Source organism: Arachis ipaensis, chromosome B06, assembly GCF_000816755.2.
Source record: "Arachis ipaensis cultivar K30076 chromosome B06, Araip1.1, whole genome shotgun sequence".
Lineage (NCBI taxonomy): Eukaryota > Viridiplantae > Streptophyta > Magnoliopsida > Fabales > Fabaceae > Arachis > Arachis ipaensis.
In genome coordinates, this window is record NC_029790.2 from 119,565,245 (window position 1) to 119,573,427 (window position 8,183).

General features: G+C 35.6%; 1 pseudogene; it reads right to left on the reverse strand.

Annotated features, from left to right (window-relative positions):
* Positions 4,189-6,937, reverse strand: LOC107647395 (annotated as a pseudogene).

Here is an 8,183-nt window from a genome sequence, read left to right on the forward strand (position 1 = left end):
TTGTATAAATATTTTTTTATAATTGTTAGAAAATATTATTCTTTTCATAAATGTTTGATAATAGTTTTAGGATGAAACCAAATAAGATTCTCCTTAATATAGTTATGAGAAGAAAAAAATGGATAATAAGTTTAATTAGCAGCAAACTATTTACAATAACATTTGATGTCTATTGATTTTATGGGATGTTTGAGGACCGATTTATCATATCCACCTTTTGTATATACTTAGTGAATAAACAATTTTTTTCACTTCACAAAGGAAAAATACTTAATCTTTCAAAATCAAAACCCATTAGTGGAATGGAGCCCGGAAGCTGCTTGCTATGCTATTGGTAGCAGTTATGACAGCTTCCATCATAGTTGGTATCAATTCGTCGAGATAACTAATTTTTTTATTTTTCTACTAATTAACAATTTTATTCTTTTATTTTTCTTGTTAATAGAGGATACTAGTATGGTGGAGATGTGATGACCCAAAATTGATATGCTCAGATAATGGCAAGTGCACCAAATTGTATAAAGTAATACCACGGTGAGTGGATATCATTCCTACAAGGACTAACGGATTGAATCAAGTAACGTCTAATTGAATCTCTAATTAACGGATTGTGAATCTTGAAGTAGAGCAAAGAACAGTGAAGAGAGAATTATTGTGATCGAAAGGAGGTTTAGAGATTTAAGAAAGTTGTCAAAGAATGGGAATGTCAAAGGCTTCTGAGATGTGAAATTCTTAGAAAAAACGATACTTGTGATTTTCTAATTTGACTCATGAAAAAAAATTTTCACAGCAATCATTTATAAATAAATTCCAATTCCTTAACAAATTAATTTTTCTTAACTCAATTAATCGTCAATCCCTTGGTCAACTAATTAAGAAAAGAGGTGAAGAATGGTTTCAATTTTAAGCCACACAATATTTAAAAACTATCTCTATTTGAATTAAATGTCACGTATTCAAAGACTAGTTCTAAATAATTGAAGATTATGAGATGAGTTTCAAACTAATTCTGATATTAAATTTTCCAAAGTAATAACAGAATCCAAAATAGAATTAGAATATTTTCTAATACTTTTAACCATTAATGATGAAAACGAAACTCAATCTTGAAAAAGTAAAAAAGCATAAATCAAAATAAAGAAAATATTTATATTACTAATCCATCAAATCAAACAAAACTCCTAACTAATCATTTAAATCTTGAATCTTGAATTGAGTTTAGAGCTTCATGGGAGTTGGATTGGTACTTGACGCTGGGCTTCCTTTGTTGGGCGCTGGTCTTGAAGGACTTGGCGCTGGGCCTGATGTAGGGGCGCTAGGCGCCCAGTGCTTGTGATTTGGGTGGCACTGGGTGCCAGTCTACTTTGCCTTCTCCCAGACACGAAGGCGCTGGGCTTGGAGATAGGGCGCTAGGCACCACCTCCTTGGAGTTGGGCTTGGAAGTTGGGCGGCAGCTTGGAGCAGGGGCGCTGGACGCCAGTCTTTAGAGTCGGGCTCTGGATTTTGGGTGCCTAGCTTGGAGTTTGGGTACTAGGCTTGGCCTCCTTAAGTTTGGCGCCAGCTTCTCTTGAAGTGTACTTGTGTTTTCTCTTGAATTTCATTCTGATTTGCTTAATTATATCCTGAAAATACAATCATTCTAACACAACTCCAAACATATGATTAATCATCAAAATTTACTAAAAATATAATAACTTTGATTTAAATCTAAAAAAATTAATGAAAAAGATATCTAAAAACTACTAAAAATGCCTAAGCATCAAGATGCATAGTGCAGTTTGATAAATCAGTGGCTTGGAGTTTGTATGGGTTGATAGCTTCACAATATGGAGATATAAAGGACAATACTGAATCTAATGGAATAAAAGTTTCAATACTTCTTGAGAAATTACTATGACTTTGAACATGATTTTTTGAAAAAGGTTGTAGCTATAGTTGTGAAATTCAGACCAATTTTTGCATTTATTTTTGCCATAAAAGATTATAAAAGTGATCTATTTATTTTTTTTTCTCTTTTTCCTGCTTGGTCTTGTCTTAGTTTTTTTTCTTGGAGATTAAGACAATGAATTTTGGCATGTGATGTATTAGATAAAGGGAAAAAAAACCAATTTTATGAAAAGAAAAGAGTGAGAATATAATATTTTTATATGATGTAATATTAGTGACATAAGCATTCTTGTTACCAAGTTAATTCACCATTAACATGTGGTAAAGAATGAATGAAAAATGAGAGATGAATATATGAGCGATAAAACATGTGGTTAGGATTAATTTTTGAAAGGTAATTATAAAAATGGTAATTACTTAATCACTAGTTTTTCCTATATTAAATAAAGTAGATAATTATACTAGTATCATATATTATCTCAACTCCAAAATATTTTGGTGAAGCTAAATTGATCAAGAAATACCAGTAAAAAATTTTTACCGAATAAATTTTGACCCGATAATTAAAGGTCACTAAGGAGTACTTTTTTGCCTTATATAAACATTATTATTTTAATAGGAACTTTTTTATCGGGCCCGCTTTGTTAATATGAAGTGAATCGTGATTCTTGGATTTTGCAAATTCCAGTTGTAGAAAGTTCGAAAAATGGTTCTACGAAACATCAGATTCTTACATGGACTATGGAAGAAAAAATCTCTCGAAAATAATCCTCACTACAAGAGACACGCCGAATAGCGGCAGTTTTTTAGGATTGTGCGGTGGTTTTTAACCGCTGCGAAACAAAATTCCATCGGTTCCACAAGCGTTGCCTATTAAGGGGTAGAGATTTGATTTTACAGCGGTTTTGAAAAACCGCTAGCACAACCATAGCAAATTAGATAATTGATTTTGCGGCGGTTGCAGAACCGCCGCTATCCTACACGCTAATTTAAAAAAATTTGTGGCAGTAAACTGCCACAATCTGCTATATAAGATTATAAAAAAAATTATGAAAGTCAAAGTACTTTGAAATAAGCCCTTTTTTATAGGTGAAATACCTACATACACTAGAAAGGTTGTGAATTTTATCTATATTGCAACAATCTGCAATAGAAAGACAAAATGCTAACTTAACACATCAACAAAACATCTATATAAACATAATCTTCAAAACTCAATGGATTACAAAAATCTAAAGAAAGCACTGCTGAATTCTTCACTTTCCACCTCATACTTCTTAATATCTGGATATAAAACAACAATAAAGGAGATCATATTTCGAATCATCTCTTAAAGAATGACGACTGGCACAATGTGTTCGGCAAGTAGGGTATTCATTGTTTCTGAGATAATACATGAACGATGAGTTTGCATACAGAGATTATATCCTGAAAAACAAAGAATGAATTCTTAAATCTCTACTTTAATTTATTTTTCAAACAAAACACTCCTTGAACCTTCAAAACATTTTGTCTTTGTGTAAACATTTAAGTTTCGTTTATTTTCCAAATTTTCTTTTATTTTTTATATATTCAAGTGAGGTCTGCTTTTGGCATGACGCATCTCACACAAAACAAAGCAACATAACCATTTTACCACTACTACATTCATGAAATATATATAATCCACACGATCTCCAAAAAGATCTTTGTATATCATCAGTAAATGTGTACTTCACTATAACAAACCAACTTATCATCCTAGCACACTTACTATGATTAAATGTGTACGGCAATTTTTTGCTGTGATATTTAAAAGAGACACACACACCTCCCGTAAATAGATCTAAGTTAGTATTGCCTGAGCACACAACCTGAAGGATGTTGATGAATGATAATAGAAATTTTATCATACTTATATGTTATCTTTTTTGTACAAAGCACCTATTTTCAGTTCTGAAAATAGTGTATTGCTTTTCCATGTGACCACACATGGAGTACTTGAAAATTTTTAGGGTTATGCCTTTCCAACGTCAATATTGGGATTTTCTTTGATTGGGTCTGAGTCTATAAAACAGATTATTCAATGAAACTATGGCAGAGAGATTAAAGTAAAAGATAAATTAAAAAAATAGTATTCTAAATCTTTTAGTACCAACATAGGTTCACTAAGACAAGTCTTAATACACACCAAGTATCTTCTCAACTTTGGCTCAAGCACACCAAATTCCTCGGGTCTAACTAATAGTATTGGTAGTAGATGTTTATAACTCTTATGTCTCTGTCAATCAATTGAGCAAATTTGAAAAATCTTGAAAAAAGGAAAAAGCTGTTTACATACCTGGGCTAATTGGATCATCTAACTTCTCAATTCTCTTGCAATTCTGTAGAGCTACAGAAGCATCATTTTCTAGTGATTTAAGCATGACAACACCAGGACAGTCCAGCAACTTAATGTTTTTGTCCAATTGAACCTCTTGTATCGATCTTGTTAATCCAGGAATAGCACCAACATTAACAACATGAGCTCTCTTCTAGCTATTAATAAGAATACTCTTGCCAACATTAGGCAGCCCAATTACACCCACTGTAATAGTCTTCTTGATCTGCAAAGGCAAAGAAGCAACAATTAAATAAGTACTATAAGTAAAGCAAACAATAAAACTGACTCAGAAAGTTACAAAAACTATTTAAATCTACCACAAGTTTAAAAAAGTAGCAGAAGAATTAGCAGGTAAAACACCATATACTATAGGGAGGGAAGAGGGGGTACAGGCACAAGCTATAGGAAAATAGACACGAGTTAAGTTATAGAACCTCATGACTTCTTGTGTAATTCTTCAAGACTTTGATGAGTGTATCAGCTCTAAGACAATCACTTATTTATAAAATATTACTTGCTTTTGCTGCCTTTGATGACTTCCACCCTAATTTTGATCTCTGCTCTTGGGTGCTGCACTTGAAGGCCACAGTAGACAGTTCTTCTCTAAGGTACTTAAGCCACTTCTTAACTGCTTCTTAGGGAACAAGATCTGAGATAATATGGTGGTTGACACCATGGTTAAACCACACAAAACACCACAAATTAGCAAAGAAGTATCAGTATAACTGTTGATGGTTGGGTCTTGCTTAAAGTACAAATTTCAGTCTTACCATCAAACCTATTGGGATTGTTTCATTTGTCAACATTTCCTAATATGAGGAGAGGAAGGTGGGAAGAAGAAAATTACCAATTTTATTCAATAGTAATACTAGGCGCTTATCCGGGCCAGCACTCATCACCATCTTTTCCATATTAGTGCAGCGAGTACCTAAAGGATGCCGGGCATCAAGGACTTCTAAAATAACATCAGAAGCTTCAACAACTTTTACCAATTCCTTGTAGAAGGGTTTATCTGCGTTATCTGTGTATGTACAGGATTATGGACATGTTAGAATAATGAAATTTAATAAAGTAGTTAAGACAGGAAACAAGCAAATATTAGGCTATAATACCAAATTGTTAAACAATTGTTGAGCAAAATGAAATACCTCAGTTCTTCCCAGATGCGGCACCCATTGCCTGAGCTTGCCCTTATGTTTCATTCATTTGAGACACGCCATCATCTTCTAGTAAACCTAACTTCCTCTTTCGAGCCTGAACAATTGTTAACCATAGTAAGAATACTTTAATGCAATAGAACATCTTCAACTCTATCTAGACTAACATCAAGTCCATAACTGAAACAAAAACAGATGAAATTACAAGTGTTCCCAATAATCTCTAAATAACCATATTTCTTAATAACCTCTTTTAGCATATATAATAAAAGTATATATCGCTTACACTGAATCAAATGATTTGATCTGCATCATCATTGTCATCAAAATATTCATCTTCACTATCATGAATACCATTTTGGGGGCCATTAAATTTAGCCTCCCCATTAAGAGAAGAGCCAGACTCTGAAGTCTTGCGCTTCTTCTTCTCTGGTTTAGGGGAAGATCGGGGCGGAGAAAAAGGAAGAGAAGAAGCAGAAGAAGAGGATATCATAATAGGATGAGAGGAGCTCCCTAAGTTGCGAGGAGGAGGAGGAGGAGGGGGAGGAAGAGTGCCAGCAGCCCTGGCAGCGTCAACTCGGGCCCGAAACCTCTTCTTGGCATCTTGGACCTTTTAGTAGGAGGAACTGAAATTCTTCTTCACCATTTCTGTAAAAAGGAAAAATAAAAGAATCAGTCTGCAAGTTGGAAATAACAGCTCGAAGAGATTTCAAAGTCGGAAGCAACAAAATCAAGACGGGAATTATTGAAAATCAACAACGAATCTACCTATTTGGGTCCGAACAAAGCTCGGAGACCCTTAAAGGAACTTCTTTGTGTCCAGATAAGGGGTCCTTCCCCAAACTTCTCGGAAAAACTCCACAATAGCCTCCTCGGCCTCGTCCAGGTCATCCAGGCCATACTTCTCTACAGGAGAGGCCTTTAACCAATAAAGGGGAAACCGAGGAGAAGAATTTTGGTCCAGAAAAAAGGGGTGGTGACCCTCTACGACTTGAACTTTAAAGAAGAAGTTTTTAAAGTCATGAAAGGATTCATGAAAAAGGTTGAAAACTTTCCGACCTTGAATGGCCCGGAAAGAAATCTACTGTTGCTTATTATTTTGCCCACTGAAGGGCTTAGTCATGTGAAAAAGATAAAAGAAAATCTTCAAAGAGGTTAGAAAGTTCAGCTCTCGACTGATGAGCTGATAGATTTTCATAAAACCCCAAGAATTGGGATGGAGTTGAGTTGGAGCAACTTGGCAATGGTTTAAAACCTCCACCTCAAAATCAGAGAAAGGCAGAAACACCCCCAGGCGAGTAAAAAGGCTCTCATACATAAAAAGAAAATGGGGGTCAGCATCGGCAGCCTTCCCGAAACAAACCCGGTCTCCAGGACTCAGGGCAATCAATTCATATTTGGGTTCATCCTCATCAAGAACACAAATCCTATAGTGGGTACGGAGGTCAGTAATATAGTCAGTATCTACGAAAGGTTCTTCCCCTAGAACAGTAACATCCACCCATTGTGAAAGAGACTCGAGAGAAGACATCTTTGCAGTAAAAAGAAGTAGGTAAAAGGACACAGCGAGACCTACAGAGAAAAATGAAAAGGAGATCAAACACAGAGCCTCTAAAAGGATAAAACAAGCCCCTCAACAAAACAGAACCGCTACGACTACGGACAGACTCTATATGAACATGCCAAATTCCTCTAAAAATACAAAGTAAAGTACCCAAGAATAAAGAAGAGAAAGAAAAGGCTAACCTTTGTTAATAAGCGTGGAAGAAAGCAGAAACAGCGGCAGCAATGCACTCCAAGAAGAAAGAAGCTTTCTTTCATAACAGAGTGTGTAGGCAAAAAGTTTTCAGAAAGAAAATAAAGAAAGAGAGGAAAAATCATTTATAAACATGCTAGGGGTATAGTGGTAAATTGACGCGATCATTAAAGAAACGCACCGTTACCAATGTAACTGCCACCCCCACGTGTAAATGTAAAAAGCCCTAACGGACGCGACGTTTTATTAGATGCGACTGTTGGAAATATTTTGAATCACGTCGGTTAAAAAGTCACGCCGTTCCCATTTCACGTCGGCTACGAGCCCGAGTTAAAATACTCGAATCCAACTCTTAAAGAAAAGAGATTGTACTCGAGTAGGGGCACTGTTTATACCCTGGACCAACACTAAGGCCCAGGTCTAAATAAAAGGCCCAATCGAAAGATTGACCTTCACTCGACACCGACCTTCTCTCAAGAAGTCGGCTCCAACGATGACTTTCTCTAAGGAAGTCGGGAGTGAAGATTAGCTAGCAGATAATCCTTATTCAAATAAATAACTGCCCTTAAAATCTCTCAACCCACTTCCAGGAGCCATATCCCAACTTTCCTAAGATAAAGGGACGGTTATCCTCCTTAAAAGGTGGAACTATTTCAACAGTGGTTATTGGTTCACCACTATAAATACACTGACGCCCCTCAGGTATCTCTAAGTTCCAATACTCTTTAAAACTTGCTTAGACCCTTGCTGACTTAGGCATCAGAGTGTTTTTGCAGGTACCACCCTTCATTCCTTCATACATACAAGTCGGACGGAGGCTCCTAGAAGCAAACTTAGCCCGAGGCTCCTTCCTTCAGACGATTGGACCAAACCAACGAATTCAACCCACTAATCTCTGGTTACCCATCGTAACACTCACCTACCTTATTATATGAGTTTTTATATTTTATTATATAGATTAAACTCATGTTTCTAATCTGAATACAACAGTAAAAAGGTTAATAAATTTATTATTTGTGTC